The sequence below is a fragment of the Oncorhynchus keta genome, chromosome 2 (assembly GCF_023373465.1).
Source record: "Oncorhynchus keta strain PuntledgeMale-10-30-2019 chromosome 2, Oket_V2, whole genome shotgun sequence".
In the NCBI taxonomy this organism is placed as follows: domain Eukaryota; kingdom Metazoa; phylum Chordata; class Actinopteri; order Salmoniformes; family Salmonidae; genus Oncorhynchus; species Oncorhynchus keta.
In genome coordinates this window covers 33,915,994-33,935,832 of record NC_068422.1, presented here as the reverse complement: position 1 = coordinate 33,935,832, position 19,839 = coordinate 33,915,994, and the positions used below count along the sequence as shown (strand labels likewise).

The window sequence follows — 19,839 nt, the reverse complement described above, 5'->3', positions numbered from 1 at the left end:
CAAACCGTTCATGATCCCGAGTCACTTTTCATCACCTCTTTAGGGGTATGCCTCAATGTAAGGCCTAATAAGGCAAAGTGCTCCTGTTGTCACTGATTGTGAGCAGAACTTTTTATTGACAAACGTTAAACAGATGACTTTGACGATGAGGTATTGGAGAGGGTTGAAGTCAACTCCCTACTACAGCCTCCCCTTTTGGGTAACCTCTAGAACCCTTTACACCTAGGCCAACAGCATGACACATAAATGCTTGTTGGCCGCTCACATGCCAGAGGAGTGCTGAAACTCAACACCTGTCTTGTGACACCTTGGCATAAGGGCAGTGTGGCTACACATAGACGCAAATTACATACTGCATTAAAGTTTTATTAAGACAAGTAGTTGCAGTGTGTCATTGGTTATTACATATACAAGAGCAAAAAAAAGCCTTAAATAACCTCTTAAATGTAGAGGGGAGAAGGATAACCGAGTTATATTTTCATCACTCTCTTCTTTCAGAGGTGGTTATATGTCTATGCATTATTGTCAGCGGAACGTAAATGAAAGGGTTCTCTGACTCCAGTCAGTTTCCTGTGCTCTGTGTAGACTCATACCCTGCAGGATACATAATAACTTCTTTGCCTCAAACAGGAAGAGCCCCAGGATAGGTCCGCTCACCAGCCCCTGAATGATCGGCAAAATAAAAGTGTTTTAATTTCCTGAAACTATCTGATAAACAAATTCTCTACATTATGGACAATAAAATAGACTATACATACAAAAGTTGCTGTTGCTGACAGGTGTGTAAAATTGAGAACACAGTCGTGCAATCTCCACAGAAAACATTGGCAGTAGAATGGCCTTACTGAAGAGCCAAGTGATTTTCAATGTGGCACCGTCATAGGATGCCACCTTTCGAACAAATCAGTTAGTCTAATTTCTTCCCTGCTGAGCTGCCCGTGTCAACTGTAAGTGCTGTTATTGTGAAGTGGAAACGTCTAGGAGCAACAACGCCACGTTTGCGAAGTGGTAAGTCACATGAGCCCACAGAACGGGACCACAGAGTGCTGAAGCACGTAGTATATAAAAATGGTCTGTCCTCGGTTACAACACTCACAAGTGAGTTTCAAACTGCCTCTGGAAGTAACGTCGGCACAATAACTGTTCGTTGGGAGCTTCATGAAATGGGTTTCCATGGCCAAGCAGCTGCACACAAGCCTAAGATCACCATGCGCAATGCCAAAAGTAATCTGGAGTGGTGTAAAGCTCACTCTGGAGCAGTGTAAACGCGTTCTCTGGAGTTATGAATGACAATTTACCATCTGGCAGTCCGACGGAAGAATCTAGGTTTAGCGGATGCCAGGAGAACGCTACCTGCCCAATGCATAGTGCCAACTTGAAAGTTTGGTGGAGGAGGAACAATGGTCTGGGCTGTTTTTCATGGTTCGGGCAAGGCCCCTTAGTTCCAGTGAAGGGAAATCTTAACACTACAGCATAGAATGACATTCTAGACGATCTGTGCTTTTGGGGATGAGAATGTCCCATGCACAAAGTGAGGTCCATACAGAAATGGTTTGTCGAGATCGATGTGGAAGACCTTGACTGGCCTGCACAGAGCCCTGACCTCAACCCCATCGAACCATGACTACATGTAACTCTATTCCACATCAGGTAACTGATGTAAGAAGTAGAATCAGATTTTAAAAAACAGGTGAAAATACACCTTATGGAACAGAGGGGACTAGCACACAAGCGCTAGCACACACACTCTACACACACGTACATTGTCAAGACTAGTCATTCAACTGAGACTGCTCTTCTCTGTATCACGGAGACGCTCCGCACTGCTAAAGCTAACTCTCTCTCCTCTGCTCTCATCCTTCTAGACCTATCGGCTGCCTTCGATACTGTGAACCATCAGATCCTCCTCTCCACCCTCTCCGAGTTGGGCATCTCCGGCGCGGCCCACGCTTGGATTGCGTCCTACCTGACAGGTCGCTCCTACCAGGTGGCGTGGCGAGAATCTGTCTCCTCACCACGCGCTCTCACCACTGGTGTCCCCCAGGGCTCTGTTCTAGGCCCTCTCCTATTCTCGCTATACACCAAGTCACTTGGCTCTGTCATAACCTCACATGGTCTCTCCTATCATTGCTATGCAGACGACACACAATTAATCTTCTCTTTTCCCCCTTCTGATGACCAGGTGGCGAATCGCATCTCTGCATGTCTGGCAGACATATCAGTGTGGATGACGGATCACCACCTCAAGCTGAACCTCGGCAAGACGGAGCTGCTCTTCCTCCCGGGAAGGACTGCCCGTTCCATGATCTCGCCATCACGGTTGACAACTCCATTGTGTCCTCCTCCCAGAGCGCTAAGAACCTTGGCGTGATCCTGGACAACACCCTGTCGTTCTCAACTAACATCAAGGCGGTGGCCCGTTCCTGTAGGTTCATGCTCTACAACATCCGCAGAGTACGACCCTGCCTCACACAGGAAGCGGCGCAGGTCCTAATCCAGGCACTTGTCATCTCCCGTCTGGATTACTGCAACTCGCTGTTGGCTGGGCTCCCTGCCTGTGCCATTAAACCCCTACAACTCATCCAGAACGCCGCAGCCCGTCTGGTGTTCAACCTTCCCAAGTTCTCTCACGTCACCCCGCTCCTCCGCTCTCTCCACTGGCTTCCAGTTGAAGCTCGCTTCCGCTACAAGACCATGGTGCTTGCCTACGGAGCTGTGAGGGGAACGGCACCTCAGTACCTCCAGGCTCTGATCAGGCCCTACACCCAAACAAGGGCACTGCATTTCATATTACTCCAGTGCTAGCCTCCCTACACTGGCTTCCTGTCAAGGCAAGGGCTGATTTCAAGGTTTTACTGCTCACCTACAAAGCATTACATGGGCTTGCTCCTACCTATCTCTCTGATTTGGTCCTGCCGTACATACCTACACGTACGCTACGGTCACAAGACGCAGGCCTCCTAATTGTCCCTAGAATTCCTAAGCAAACAGCTGGAGGCAGTGCTTTCTCCTATAGAGCTCCATTTTTATGGAACGGTCTGCCTACCCATGTCAGAGACGCAAACTCGGTCTCAACCTTTAAGTCTTTACTGAAGACTCATCTCTTCAGTGGGTCATATGATTGAGTGTAGTCTGGCCCGGAGTGGGAAGGTGAACGGAAGGCTCTGGAGCAATGAACTGTTGGTGGTTGAAGATATCCCTCTAGTGGTGTGGGGGCTGTGCTTTGGCAAAGTGGGTGGGGTTATATCCTTCCTGTTTGGCCCTGTCCGGGTGTGTCCTCAGATGGGGCCACAGTGTCTCATGACCCCTCCTGTCTCAGCCTTCAGTATTTATGCTGCAGTAGTTTATGTGTCGGGGGGCTAGGGTCAGTTTGTTATATCTGGAGTACTTCTCCTGTCCTATTCGGTGTCCTGTGTGAATTTAAGTGTGCTCTCTCCAATTCTCTCTTTCTTTCTCTCTCTCAGAGTACCTGAGCCCTAGGACCATGCCTCAGGACTACCTGACATGATGACTCCTTGCTGTCCTCAGTCCACCTGGCCGTGCTGCTGCTCCAGTTTCAACTGTTCTGCCTTATTATTATTGGACCATGCTGGTCATTTATGAACATTTGAACATCTTGGCCATGTTCTGTTATAATCTCCACCCGGCACAGCCAGAAGAGGACTGGCCACCCCACATAGCCTGGTTCCTCTCTAGGTTTCTTCCTAGGTTTTGGCCTTTCTAGGGAGTTTTTCCTAGCCACCGTGCTTCTACACCTGCATTGCTTGCTGTTTGGGTTTTTAGGCTGGGTTTCTGTACAGAACTTTGAGATATCAGCTGATGTACGAAGGGCTATTGTCGTGGAAATTTCCTCTATTTACCAAATCATGGGAGAAAACCACACACACAAGTCAGAGTTAGTTATCAAAGTCCATCTCTAATTATATGAGCTCTATCACAATCCTGTGACTCTCAGGTAATTCAGTGTCTCTCAGTGAATTCTCTGAGAGCCCCCTCCACATTGCAATAGCATTTTGACTTTCAACAGTTCAGTATCTCTAATGAAAAGTTGAGAGTCCCAACACAATGGCAAAATGGGATCCTTTATAGCAAAGATACACAGGATAAAACAGCATCGGCATAATTCATTGTTCAGCTTTGTCTCCTCTCTCAAACTCAGAACCATAAACCAACCCTCCATATCAACAGGCATATATCAAATCCATCCTATCTTGACAAGATCACAGAGACACACTGACTGGCACACAGACATTGTGGAGCCAAGAGATACACGCTTGATGATCCCTTGACCTCTCCCATCTCTGCAGCCCAAGCAACTTAGTCTTGACATAGAACAGATACTGCAACCCTGCCACAGTATTATACAAAAATAACATTCTTGATGAGAAGTAACTTACAAACATATGATGAATATAAAACATCTTACATATGTTACCAACAAATTCTGATTATTCCACGACACTATATAAATACATTTGATTTGGTCATTGTCCATTTGGAAGACCCATTTGCAACCAAGCTTTAACCTCCTGACTGATGTCTTGAGATGTTGCTTCAATATATCCACATAATTGTCCTTCTTCATTATGCCATCTATTTTGTGAAGTGCACCAATCCCTCCTGTAGCAAAGCAACCCCACAAAATTAATGCTGCCACCCCCGTGCTTCACGGTTGGGATGGTGTACTTCGGCTTGCAAGCCTCCCCCTTTTTCCTCCAAACATAACTATGGTCATTATGGCCAAACAGTTATATTTTTGTTTCACCAGACCAGAGGACATTTCTCCAAATAAGTATGATATTTGTCGCCATGTGCAATTGCAAACCGTAGTCTGGCTTTTTATGGTGGTTTTGGAGCAGTGGCTTCTTCCTTGCTGAGTGGCCTTTCAGGTTCTGTTAATATAGGACTCTTTTTTACTGTGAATATTTTGTACCGGTTTCCCCCATTATCTTCACAAGGTCCTTTGCTGTGGTTCTAGGATTGATTTGCACTTTTCTCAACAATGTACGTTCATCTCTAGGAGACAGAACATGTCTCCTTCTTGAGCAGTATGATGGCTGCGTGGTCCCATGGTGTTTATACGTGCGCACTATTGTTTATACAGATGAACGTGGTACCTTCAGGCTTTTGGAAATTGATTCCAAGGATGAACCAGACTTGTGGAGGTCTACAATGTTTTTCTGAGGTCTTGGCTGATTTATTTGGATTTTCCCATGATGTCAAACGAAGAGGCACTGAGTTTGAAGGTAGGCCTTGAAATACATTCACAGGTACACCTCCAATTTACTCAAAGAATGTCAATTAGCCTATCTGAATCTTCTAAAGCCATGACATAATTTTCTGGATTTTTCCAAGCTGTTTAAAGGCACAGTCAATTTAGTGTATGTACATTTCTGACCCCCTGGAATTGTGATACAACGGATTATGTGAAATAATCTGTCTGTAAACAATTGTTAGAAAAATTACTTGCGTCATGCATGAAGTAGATGTCCTATCTGACTTCCCAAAACTATAGTTTGTTAACAAGAAATTTGTGGAGTGGTTGAAAAACGAGTTTTAATGACTCCAACCTAAGTTCATGTAAACTTCCGACATCAACTGTATGTTTATTAAAGTAGTAAAGAGTGAAGTATTTGTTAACATATTCGTAGCAAGAAATGACTACATCTATCTTGTGACTTCAAATTTGTTGGATGCGTTTGTTTTTTTGCATTTGCAGTTTTTTTACAGAAAAATCTACAAATCATTTTAGAATAAGACTGTAACGTAACAAAATGTGGAAAAAGTTGAGGAGTCTGAATACTTTCAGAATGCACTGTACTACATTGTGTGCTTTGCGATCGTTCAGCCATGAAAATGGCATTGTGGTTGTTCATTGTCATGGTAGATATCAAAACAAAAGAACAGTGTGGAACTGGCAGGGTAGGGATAGGTTGTTAAGAAGAGTATATTCAATATTCTGGTGGAACAAGCTGTTTTTGTTTCATAACTTTTCAATGTAAACACTGTTGTACAGAACTCACTTCTGACTATGAGAGGCAAGGAATTCTACCCAGACACGCGGTTTAAAGGAAACAACTAAATTACACTGATAAATGGCCAAGCTTAACCACAGTCTTTTCCAGTCTCGTAAGAACTCACTTATGTGATGTGATGCCATTAAGAACTCACTTATGTGATGTGATGCCATTAAGAACTCACTTATGTGATGTGATGCCATTAAGAACTCACTTATGTGATGTGATGCCATTAAGAACTCACTTATGTGATGTGATGCCATTAAGAACTCACTTATGTGATGTGATGCCATTCTTGTCATTGCAGCACTGCCAAAGGGAACTCTGTGCCTTGAGAAAAAGGGACACTGCACCATGAGAACCGAATACCACAACTATTTTACCTACATACAAGGCCGGTTGAAATTGACAGAATCTTAAAAGCCTACACCTATCCCATAATATCAGACCATTTTTATCTTTTAAATTAGATTTACAGGGAAACCTTGCATGAACTTTTTATTATCCAAAAATGGAGATGTTGCAAATGCCAATAGTATAACATTGGTTAACCATGCATACACACTGCAAATAGCCTATGTCTATTGGAGCCTGTTTGGTTTTATAACACCACAGTAAAAAAAAAGGTCCACTTTGAGTAGGAATAGGATGGGAGTGGACTGTTTGCTCAAGCATGTCACTCCCTCCCCAGTCTCCAGTCTCTGGGCTGAAATTACTTTGATTCCATATAAAAAAGAACGTCTTGTTTCAGTGCAAAAAGTGCAAAAATAAAACACATTAATGGCCTATGTTAATGTCCCTGGACATTAAAACCAGTTTCATTAGGTGTATCATTCTACAAGTCAAACATCAGCCACTGCAGCTCTGAGGAGTCCATTACTGTTCTTATAGACTGGTTTCAGTAACAGCTTATTAGAATAATCTACCTTCACCAAAAACTGCATGCAAACCAACATATGAGTTGTTAAGAGGCAGGAAAACATAGAGCTTCTTCCTCAGCTCTTAACACTTAAGACTCCTTGGACAACTAGTGTCTGATAAAGAACCGTTGAGTTAAGTGGGGGTTCTTGGCGTGACATCTACACTTCTTCAGAATTCTGAAGAAAGTCCCTTTCATAGCACACACCAAATTGGCAAGTGTTAACTACTGTTGATTTTTCAGTGTAACATTTATAGTGTTGATTCAGGAGTGAAATTAAAACTGTAAAGAGTTCAATTTAAAACTCAGTAGTGTAAAATAACCCCAGTGTTGGTGTTAATAACCAGAGTTGAACCAAAAATATGCCCATTATTTTCACATTTCCCAGCATGTTATATTGCAGGTCCATTTTACAATTGTTTGTGTCAATATCTATGTTTTGCATGGACATTGATTGTTAAATGAATCTTACGCTTCTCAAAAATAAATAACGTACATTTTCTAAACTAATCCAATCTGTTCCTTGGATTCATTGCACCCGTTACTGAAATGGTTGTTCCAGTTAATATCCAATCAAATGTATTCGTCACATACACAGTTTACATTAGGTATAAAAGGTGCAGTGAAATGCTTATGTGCTAGCTCCCTCAACAATGCAGTACATTAATCAACAATCAATCGTAACAAAAACATAACAAGTTGTAGAAGTAACATAATAATTAGTATGCATAGTAATAATAGACTGTATTTACACAGTATTTAGAAATATAAAGCGGGTCGTGGAATCAATATTATATAATACAACACCAGTGTTGACTGTATGTGTGTATGACTTCTGAGTGTGTGTGCCTGCTTGTGTGTGTGTTTATGGGTGTTTGTTTGTAAATTTGTGTGTAAGGGTTGGATGTGTGAGTAGTCAGTGCAAATAGTCTCTAAGGTGCAGGTCTGTGCACGGAGAGAGTTAGGTTGAGCTTTTCAGCAGTCTGATGGCCTGGTGTTAAAAGCTGATTCAGAGCCTGTTGGTCTGAGACCCGGTATTGCTTGCCGGATGGTAATAGAGTAAACAGTCCTTGGCTCGGGTGACTGGAGTTGTTGATGATCTTTCAGGCCTCTCTCAGACACCGCTTGGTGTAGAAGTCCTGGAGGGCAGGGAGCACGCCCCCACTGATGTATTAGGCTGTCTGCATCACGCTCTGTAAGGCCTTCTGGTTGAGGGCGCTGCAGTTGTCGTACCAGTCAAGGTACTCTCGAAGGTGCAGCTGATCAAATAACATAAAATGGTTGTTGTCACATGTGCCGAATACAACACCTTACTGTGAAATGCTTCCTTACAAGCCCTTAATCAACAAGAAATAGACTAAAATAAAGTAAAAAATAAAAAGTAACACAATAAAATGACATAACAATAACCAGGCTATATAAAGGGGGTACCTGTATCGAGTCAATGTGCAGGGGTATAGGTTAGCAGAAGTAGTTTGTACATGTACAGTACAGTACCAGTTAAAAGTTTGGACACCTACTCATTCAATGTTTTTTCTTTATTTTTACTGTTTTCTACAGTGTAGAATAATAGTGAAGACATCAAACCTATGAAATAAAACATATGGAAATATGTAGTAACCAAATAAGTGTTAAACAAATTATTTTCCAACAGTCTTGAAGGAGTTCCCACATATACTGAGCAGTTGTTGGCTGCTTGTCCTTCACTCTGCGGTCCAACTCATCCCAAACCAGACGGGATGGCATATCGCTGCAGAATGCTGTGGTAGCCATGCTGGTCAAGTGTGCCCTGAATTCTAAATAAATCATTGACATTGTCACCAGCAAAGCACACCAACACCATCACACCTCCATGCTTCATGGTGGGTACCACACATGCGGACATCATCCTTTCACCTAATCTCACAAAAACACGTCAGTTGAGTACGTGGAGCAGGAACAGGTATCACCGGACTGAGGAGATGTACCGGAAGCCTGGTGCTGGGAGCTGCCACAACACGTCCCGGCTGGATACCCACTTTAGCTCTGTGAGTGTGCAGAGCTGGGATGGGACACACTGGGCTATGAAGGCACACTGGAGGCATAGTGCTTAGAGCCGGCGCAGGATATGCTGGGCCGTAGAGGCGCACTGGAGGCCTGGAGCGTAGAGCTTGCACAACGCGTCCTGGTTGAATCCTCCCTGTAGCATGACAAGTGCGGGGAGCCTGAACAGGCCACACTGGGTTGTGCTGGCGAACTGGGGATACCTGTCACAGGATATCCTGGACTGGAGAGCACGGCAACTGCGGGGAGCTTGCACAGAGCGCACCGGGCTGTGGATGCACTCTGAAGGCATGGTGCGCAGAACCTGATAACACGATGCTTGACTGGTCACTCGCTCCCCACGGTAAGCACTTGGAGTTGGCTCAGGTCTGAACCCTGACTGTACCAATCTCACCGTGTGCCCCCGTTTTTTTGGGGGGGAGGGCCTGCCTCTCGTACTTACTTCATTGAGTTATCTCCTCGTATTGTCGCTGTTCCACTTTCGCTGCCTCTATCTCCTCCTTCAGACAGCAATACTCCCCGACCCTTGTCCAGGGTCCTGCTCCCTACAGGATTTCCTCCCAGGTCCAGTCCTCCTGACTACGCTGCTTGGTCTGTTTGGTGGTGGGATCTTCTGTTACGTCCGTCGTTAGATGAAGACCAAGGTGCAGTGTGGTAGGCATAAATTTTCTTTCTTTCATTTTAAATGTTCCACCAATAAACAATAAACAACTCTACGAACGCAAAGCTAGGAGTGCAACACATGCAACACACAAAGACAAGATCCCACAACAGAAGGTGGGGAAAAGGGCTGCCTAAGTATGATCCCCAAACAGAGACAATGATAGACAGCTGCCTCTGATAGGGAACCATACTCGGCCAACAAAGAAATATAAACATAGATTTCCCACCTTCGTCACTCCCTGACCTACCAAATAGAGAATTTAAAGGATCTCTAAGGTCAGGGTGTGACACTCAAATGGCCCCCTGGAAAATATGCAAATAAGGCTCAACCCTACAGTGTTAAAACAACACTCCAAAACCATCCAAAGAATCATAAACATATTTTTGTATAACCTTTTATGACGGTTCACTGTGGAACCAATAATGGCTCTTTGGAGTTTTTGATTTTTGGCATGGTTCTTCAAAGAACCATCCCATTTAAGGGTCTTCAGAGAACCTAAAATGGTTCCCCTATGGCATCGCTCTGAAGAACCTTTTAAATTTAAGAGTGTACAGCTACTAGTGAATCTGCCAAAGCCCGTATGGATGTCACATTCTTGAGTGACAAACTCAGAACAAAACAGCTGCGGGAGAGTCCTGTGAAGACGAGCCATTGAGTTAATTTCATATACTGTAACTTCAAGAAAACATGTCAACAACGTTGCATTTTATTGTTGTTAAATATGCAATATGATATGACATAAATAATAAACTATAAATAATGATGATGACTGTGATGTTAGTAATGGATGATCTGAGCTATAGTTCCATTGAATTAGTGTAATCTAACCACGTAAAGGCCATAGAACTGAAGGTGTCTTATTGTGTATGGCCTCACATTCCACTATACCTGAAGTTTATGTGTTTATAGTGTCACGCCCTGACCTTAGTTCCTTTTGTATGTTTCTATTTTTAGGTTGGTCAAGACGTGTGTTGGGGTGGGCAATCAATGTTTTTGTTCTATGTTGTGTATTTCTATGTGTTTGGCCTGGTATGGTTCCCAATCAGAGGCAGCTGTCAATCGTTGTCTCTGATTGAGAACCATACTTAGGTAGCCTGTTTTCCCACTCTTGTTTGTGTGTGGTTGTTTTCTGTTTAGTGTATGTCACCTTACAGAACTGTTTGGTTTCTTCCATTTCAATTTGTTATTTTGTTTTGTGCGTTCAGTCGATAAATTATGACGGACACTTACCACTCTGCATATCCGTCCGATCCTTCTTACTCTTCCTCAGACGAAGAGGAGATTCGTTACAGAACCACCCACCACAACCGGACCAAGAAGCGTGGTAACCAGGAGCAGAGGGTTCTGGACTCCTGGACATGGGAGGAGATTTTGGACGGTAGGGGACCCTGGGCACAGGCTGGGGAATATCGCCTCCCCCGGGAAGAGCTGGAGGCTGCCAAAGCCGAGCGGCGGAAATATGAGGAGCTAGCACGGCAGCACAACAGGGACGGGAGGCAACCCCAAAAATGTATTGGGGAGGCACACGGGGAGTGTGGCTAAGTCAGGTAGGAGAACTGAGCCAACTCTCTGTGCTTACCGTGGAGAGAGGTGGACCGGGCAGGCACGTGTTATGCCATGAGGCGCACGGTGTCCCCTGTGCGCAGGCATAGCCAGGTGCACTACATCGCAGCGCCTCGTATCAGCCGGGCTAGAGTGGGCATCGAGCCAGGAGAAATGAGGCCGGCTCAGCGCATCTGGTCTCCAGTGCGTCTCCTCGGCCCGGAGTATATGGCACCAGCCCTACGCACGGTGTCCCTGGTTCGCCAGCACAGCCCAGTGCGGTCTGTTCCACCCCACTGCACTTGCCGGGCTACAGGGGGTATCCAGTCAGGACAGGTTGTGCAGGCTCTGTGCTCGAGACCCGGTCCGGTCCATCCGGTGCCTCCTCCACACACCAGGCCTCCTGTGGCAGCCCCACGCACCAGGCTGTCTCTCCCTCTCCTCCCTCCAGGTGCTCCCGCCTGTCCAGCGCTTCCAGGGTGTTACGGATACAGGTATCCTGTGTCTGTGTGTGTGTGTATCCTGTGTTCTTTTCTCTCCTTCTCCCCTCACAGGTGAAAATCATCACTCCCCAATCAGTCACCAATCCAATCATCAATCAGAAGACACACCTCCTCCTGTTTCCTACCCAATCACAGTTCCTTTCCCTTGGTTTAAAAACCCTGTCAGTTGTTTGCTCTAGAGCTCAATCTCTCTATAAATGCCATGTCTGTAGGTCTCTGTGTTTCACTCTCTCTTTGTGTATTAACCTCTCTTTTGTTTGAGCACCTCATAGCACTTTGTCCTCACCTGTGAGTATTGTTTTTGGTTATGGTGTTTGTGTTTGATTGCTGGTTGGAAAAGGGGAAACCAAGACAAGTCGCCCATGGGCATACACTACCCGTAGGTAGACTTTGTTAAATACACTAGTTAGAACTGGGTGGACCACCCACTGTATTTTTGGTTAGTTAGCTGTTGTTAAAGTAGTCTAGCTTAGGTGTGTTTTTGAATACTTATTGTTTCTTTCCTTGGGTCCAGCTCAGCCCCTTTTCCTGCTCCCCCCATTACCGTGTGTTTATTAATAAACCCTGAGTTTGATGGTAGATTTCAGTAGTCATGGTTATTTCGTTCTCACTTTTACTTTGTCACAATTATAATTTGCCTGAGTTATGTTACAGGTCTCATTACCATCCCCCCCTAGACTGTCGGGCCAAAAGGGATTCGTAACACAGGGTCTCCCTCCTGTCCAGCGCTGCCAGAGCCGCCCGTCAGTCAGGAGCTGCCAGAGCCGAAGAGGAGATTCGTTACATTATGCTGAAAATATATGTTGTTATTGGCATTTTCCAGAGTAATCCCTGACACTAAGACAGCCCATCAATCCTTAATTTGGATGCATTTCATGCACCTTCAATGGGAAGCTCAATGGCAGAGTCCAGTCAGAGGAACCAGATGGGTAAATATAGAAAGTTCTGCAAAATAGTGCAAAAGTAACCTAAGAAAGTAAGTAGTGACAAGAATGTAAGAAGCCTATCATATTTCGTGCACCAGACACTTGCCTGGGAACCCTGATGCAACTGACTGAAAAGGTTTCACTAAATCTTTAATTTCCAATAGAATGCTATGCAATGGAAGAACAAAGTACTTACCTAAATGTAAAGTATCAGACAATAATAGATTAGAATGGACTATAGCTGATAGATATGAGGTTGGAGATAGATATAAGAGAGACTGTAAATATAGATGGTTAGGAGTTGGCAAAGGTAGTGGCCAGAAATGTAGTTATTAAGCAATGGACAATGTAGACTGACTCACGACCATGAATCAGTGTTGAATGAAGTTTAAATCATTTAAGGTCCCAAAGGTCACAACAAGCATGATGTTCACATGGCCTCTCAAAAGTCCAATCTATAGACAGCAGGAAATCAATTAAGCTGTTAATAGCTTATATACTTGTATCTGGTAAAGTAAAGTCCTATAAGTGTGACATTGGTCTTCCCTACTGGAATAAGTATAATTGATGTGAGAGCTAACCTTGCCTGAACATCCATGAAAGGATCATTGTCCTTTCTTAAGATAGATAGCTATAGCTTTACATATTTCATCCCCCTACATTTATTTCAGTTGACATATTTTGGGGAAAGATATGGACCACCTGCCCACCTGCCCTTCTGTGTGGGTGGTGACATTTGATAGGGGAGCACTATTTTTGTCCATGACTTGAGGATTGGTCCATGTGTTACTGACTGCAGTCATTCAATGCCCATGCTTTCTGGGCATGATCAACCTCAAATGTAGGTAGGAGAGAGGGACAGAGGGAGCAGGAGATGGTGGGAGAGGAGGGAGGTGTAGAAAGAGTCTTGAAGAGGAACACAGGGCTTGCAATTTAGAATGTTGTTATACAGGCTTTCAAATTACTATACATGGAAAAGTTGTCTACCTCCATTCTGTTGTCATTGTGGAAAGAGTAGAGCTTGTTTTCCTTTCCATCAAGCATCAGGGGAAATGTGAGGACAGAGGAGTGGAATTTGAGATAACCCTTCACAAAAAACAGAGGTCATGTGAGTCTCACAGACAGAGGGCCTTTCAAATCAAATCGAATCAAAGTTTATTTGTCACGTGCGCTGAATACAACATATGTAGACTTTACAGTGAAATGCTTAGTTACAGGCTCTAACCAATAGTGCAAAAAAAGGTATTAGGTGAACAATAGGTAGGTAAAGAAATAAAACAACAGTAAAAGAAAGGCTATATACAGTAGCAAGGCTATAAAAGTAGCGAGGCTACATACAGACACCAGTTAGTCAGGCTGATTGAGGTAGTATGTACATGTGGGTATGGTTAAAGTGACTATGCATATATGATGAACAGAGAGTAGCAGTAGCGTAAAAGAGGGGTTGGCGGGTGGTGGGTGGCGTGACACAAGGCAGATAGCCCGGTTAGCCACTGTGCAGGAGCACTGGTTGGTCGGCCCAATTGAGGTAGTATGTACATGAATGTATAGTTAAAGTGACTATGCATATATGATAAACCGAGAGTAGCAGCAGCGTAAAAAGAGGGATTGGGGGGAGGCACACAATGCATTTAGAGCGTAAAATGTTGGACAGGTGTACAGCCCAAAAACAATCAACAATGTAATATGTCTCTTAACACACATCCTCTGTACTCCAGTCCCCTATATCAACTAGGACAGGCCTAATGTTCACATGGCCTGTTGTATGAGAAGAGGTTGAATGGACATGAAGAGCATGGCATTTTGGCTAAAGGGGAGAGTGGAAAGCCCTGCTCAGCCAGAACATGCAGTTGATCTGCCTGGTGCAACCTGACCACTCAGGGCTGTGCATAGTAATGGGCAAGAGTCCAACATGGTGGGCTAAGGCTTTAATGATGAGGTGTACACTGTCACTTAAACAGGGGGCAACTGTAGATCCATATTGTCTTTATTCAACGTATAACTATGGTATTGGCTATCTAGTGTATCAAAATGTATATAGGCTGAATTGATGCATGCAGAATATTGATATATTCTATTCAGTATCATTTTGTTCAGCAATGTCCAGCTAATTTTCAGCTCTCTAGCATGTAACATGGCACCCCCGTTGATACGATGTTTTGTAGGCTATAGATATTGCAGACAGGTCCTCTGTATTGTTGAGCTGCTTCATTTGGTATGTGTGCTGCCGCAACTTGATCAGTGTGTCCCTTACAGGAAAGTATCAGGTTAAGAAATAGCTTTCTGGGGTCATAATGACACTGAGCTTCATACAGTTTGGTATTCCAGCCTGGTCTCATAGACTAAACGTAACATAGTAAATGTAAATCCGAGAACATCAAATGAGTATATGTTACAATTGGCATGGTTTCACAAGACAGATAGTTACTGAAGGCAAAAATAAATGTAGGGTAATTGAGGGGAAATTGGTCGTGGTGGATTTGATGGTTGCAAGTTCAAATCTCATTCGAAATAGCAGTTTAGCTAATTAGCATCTGTTCAACTACTTAGCAGGTTAGCTAACCATTCCCCTAAAACCATAACCTTAACCCTTTTAGCTAACCCTAACCCTAACCCATAGCTCTTACTAACATTAGCCACTTACGTTAACCCTTTCATGCGTGAGTTCCAAATATCTATAACGGTCGCCCCAGCATGAGTTTTTTTATGCACGTGATGTTAGAATGTTCTCTCCATTCCAGAATGTGATTGATACGTAACAGTACATTTGATCCGCGCTGCCCTCAAACTAAAGCACGCAGCCTGTTTACATTTATAGGTTGTTTTAACTTCAATTTCAAATGATTTTCAAACAAGTTTTTATTTTCTAAAAACAGTTTGAATTTAGGTGTGTTCCGCCTCCTCATTCATTCACATAAAAATAGTCTTTTTTACTTTTGCGGATAATTACATTTTTGGGACATTTCTGAAACGGACAAAATTCCCCAAGCACTTCCCAATTGTTTGTGCAGTTCACGTCTGCAGACATTTGCTCATCTCCCGTCAGAACAGGATCTGCACACGTGTTCACATTTTCTATTCCACATTTCTATTGTAGCGTACTGTATGTATGGAGCATAATATATTTGTGTATATTCTTTATCACCGCGGACACGTGAGGTAACGTTACTCATTTTATAACCTTTATGGTGTTATAGTCAATCGTGCTTATGTAGCCACATTCTTCTATTAGCTCTGTAAAACAATGCTAAATGCGTCAGAGAAGTATTATCTTGTATTGCATTTTGAAGCTACCATGGTCTTATGACTCTCAAGTGGTGCAGCGGTCAAAGACACAGCACATCAGTACTAGAGGTGTCACTACAGACTCCCTGGTTCAAACCCAGGCTGCGTTTCCATCAAAGTAAGTGCCTTATTACGTTATAATAGTTATAATAATAGTTTCCGTATGCCGTTTCTGCTGTAGCTGTAGATCATAATATATTCCTTATAACCGCGGACACGTGAGGTAACGTTACACATGTTATAACCTTTATGGTGTTATTGTCAATCATGCTTACCTAGCTACATTATTCTATTAGCTCTGTAAAACGATGCTAGTTGCGTCAGAACTATTAGCTTGTGTTGTATTTTGAAGCTACCCTGGCCTTATGACTTCCAAGTGGCGCAGCGGTCTATGGCACTACAGACACCCTGGTTCAAATCCAGGCTGTATCACAACTGGCTGTGATTAGGAGTCCCATAGTGCAGCACACAATTGGCCCAGCGTTGTCCGAGTTTGGCCGGTGTAGGCCATCATTGTAAATAATAATTTGTTCTTAAATTACTTGCCTAGTTAAATAAATAAAAAATATGACCATGGTTTGTTTATTTGGTCTATTCAGCATAGCTCTGTTCTGCCCTGCCTTGCCCCCTTGTGGAGCTCAAAAGTTAGTTTCTTACTGTTATAACTCAAATCTGTGATTTTGTGAATGCAATAAACTATTTTTTTTTATATCAGTGTTTATTATGTTACTTCTTTGTAGTATTGTTTTATTCCTATATCCTTATATTGTATTCTAATGAATAATTCCTCTTTATTCTGTACTTTCAGAAACCAGAAACATTATTTGCCAATATCATAACTGGAGCTGGACATCTTTGGAGCTGAAGAATGAGGACAGCTTTTGTATGCTAACGTACACTCCTTAACAGTTGTACTGGATGAAAACACAGCAAGAAAACACATATGCCTATATGTAATATTAATCTATTTTATTGCAGTACTGGTAGTTGGTTCAACAACTTGTTTTACTAGAGGACAAAAAACTGAATATGCATAACCCATATTTAATATCCATGCAGTGACTGAACAACAACTGCATTTCCACCCCATCTCTAAGGCATAGTATCATGGCTGCAACAACTCTGAATGGCGCAGTGGGAGGTTACGTGGTTGACTGCCGGCAAGCGCTACTTGTATCAATAAATCACTATCAGAAAATGTTTTGTGTGGTAATTATTTGTGTATTTACGATTTTATTCACGTTTTCAATTCTAGGTGACAAATCATGCATTCCGATTCTTGCACAGATTGTAATGGGCACGTATTATGTGTGTAAAATACTTTTTTGAAGGTTGTACTGATTATGATGAGCTAAACTAATCCCAGCTGTGAAGCCATGTTTGTTGACATACAATGCATTCTGGGATTCATGTCTGTTTGACCAAAGATGTTATAACAAAATTAGGTGAGTAAGAGTTCACAAATTTTGAGGACTTCTGGAAATTAATGGTGGGATGTGAACGATGGTAGATGACACACCCCTTCAACATGCATACTACAAACAGACCAAACTCATCTCGTCTTCTCTTATTATCTTTGGTTTCTGTGAGGAAAAAATGCATGGCTGCGCGCTGAAACTAATCGTCGGATTACTTTCGATTTCTATAAAGTGTTTTACCTAGTTATTTCGATCAATGGTGAGCTCACTCACCCGTGATGTGATTAATTATATACAGTAATTGCTATTAGCTCATATTGTAGTTTACGTCAACCGAGAGTTCGAAAATATGACTGCTTGTGTTGGGTCAATCTTTCCTCAGCGCTAGGACAAATGTAGCCTACATTTTTCTGGTTAGGATGATTGTGTTATGCTATATCTTCTGTGAATATCTGAACAATGCATCCAAAAATAAACTGCTGACAATCTGGACATAACTTTGTAAGGACTGTGTTTGTGTAAATAGTTTCTGAAAAAAGTGTGATCGTACGCTTCAGGGACCACTGTAGAACGATCACACCCGTGTGATGGTACATGTGAAAGGGTTAAAGCATTATTCTAAAGTGTATTAAATCTGAAAAATAAAAATTGACACACAATGCCCCATAATGACAAAGCAAAACAGGTTTTTAGAAATGTTTGCAAATGTATTCATGATAAAAACAGAAATACCTTATTTACATAGTATTCAGACCTTTTTTCAACGAGACTCAAAATTGAGCTCAGATGCATCCTGTTTCCATTCATCATCCTTGAGATGTTTCTACAACTTGATTGGAGTCCACCTGTGGTAAATTCAATGAATTGGACATGATTTCGAAAGGCACACACCTGTCCATATAAGGTCCCACAGTTGACAGTGCATGTCAGAGCATAAAACAAGCCATGAGGTCGAAGGAATTGTCCTTAGAGCTCCGAGACAGGATTGTGTCAAGGCACAGATCTGGGGAAGGGTACTAAAACATTTCTGGAGCATTGAAGGTCCTCACGAACACAGTGGCCTACATCGTTCTTAAATTGAAGAAGTTTGGAACCACCAAAAGTCTTCCTAGAGCTTGCCGCCCTGCCAATCTGAGCAATCGGAGGAGAAGGGCCTTGGTCAGGGAGGTGACCAAGAACCCGATGGTGACTATGACAGAGCTGCAGAGTTACTTGGTGGAGATGGGAAAACCTTCCAGAAGGACGCCCATCTCTGCAGCACTCCACCAATCAGGCCTTTATGGTAGAGTGACCAGACGGAAGCCACTCCTCAGTAAAAGACAAATGACAGCCCACTTGGAGTTTGCCAAAAGGCACTTAAAGGACACTCAGACCATGAGAAAGAAGATTTTCTGATCTGAATTAACCAAGAGTGAACTCTTTGGCTTGAAAACCAAGCATCACATCTGGAAGAAACCTGGCATCACTTATCACCTGGCCAATACCATCCCTACGGTGGTGGCAGTATAATGCTGTGGGGATGTTTTTCAGCAGCAGGCACTGGGAGACTAGTCAGGATCAAGGGAAAGATGAACGGAGCAATGTACAAAGAGATCCTTGATGAAAATCTGCTCCAGAGCACTCAGAATCTCAGACTGGGGCGAAAGTTCACCTTCCAACAGGACAACGACCCTAAGCACACAGCCAAGACAACGCAGGAGTGGCTTCGGGACAAGTCTCTAAATGTCCTTGTGTGGCCCAGCCAGAGCCCGGACTTGAACCTGATCGAACATTTTTGGATAGACCTAGCTGTGCAGCGGCACTCCTCATCCAACTTCACAGAGCTTGAGAGGATCTGCAGAGAAAATGGGAGAAACTCCCCAAATACAGGTGTGCCAAGCTTGTAGTGTCATACTCAAAGCTTTAATTGCTGCCAAAGATGCTTAAGCAAAGTACTGAGTAAAGGGTCTGAATACTTACATAAATGTGATGGTTTTTTAATGTTTTTTTTAAAACCTATTTTCCTTTGTCATTGTGGGGTATTGTGTGTAGATTGATTAGGGGGGACGGGACAATTTCATCAATTTTACATTACATTTACATTTAAGTCATTTAGCAGACGCTCTTATCCAGAGCGACTTACAAATTGGTGCATTCACCTTATGACATCCAGTGGAACAGCCACTTTACAATAGTGCATCTAAATCTTTTAAGGGGGGGGGTGAGAAGGATTACTTTATCCTATCCTAGGTATTCCTTAAAGAGGTGGGGTTTCAGGTGTCTCCGGAAGGTGGTGATTGACTCCGCTGTCCTGGCGTCGTGAGGGAGTTTGTTCCACCATTTGGGGGGCCAGAGCAGCGAACAGTTTTGACTGGGCTGAGCGGGAACTGTACTTCCTCAGTGGTAGGGAGGCGAGCAGGCCAGAGGTGGATAAACGCAGTGCCCTTGTTTGGGTGTAGGGCCTGATCAGAGCCTGGAGGTACTGAGGTGCCGTTCCCCTCACAGCTCCGTAGGCAAGCACCATGGTCTTGTAGCGGATGCGA

General features: G+C 43.4%; 1 pseudogene; it reads right to left on the bottom strand.

Annotated features, from left to right (window-relative positions):
* Window positions 1–9,025: 9,025 nt before the first annotated feature.
* Window positions 9,026–19,839, bottom strand: part of LOC118361232 (probable E3 ubiquitin-protein ligase HECTD2) — a 47,535-nt pseudogene continuing 36,721 nt past the window's right edge.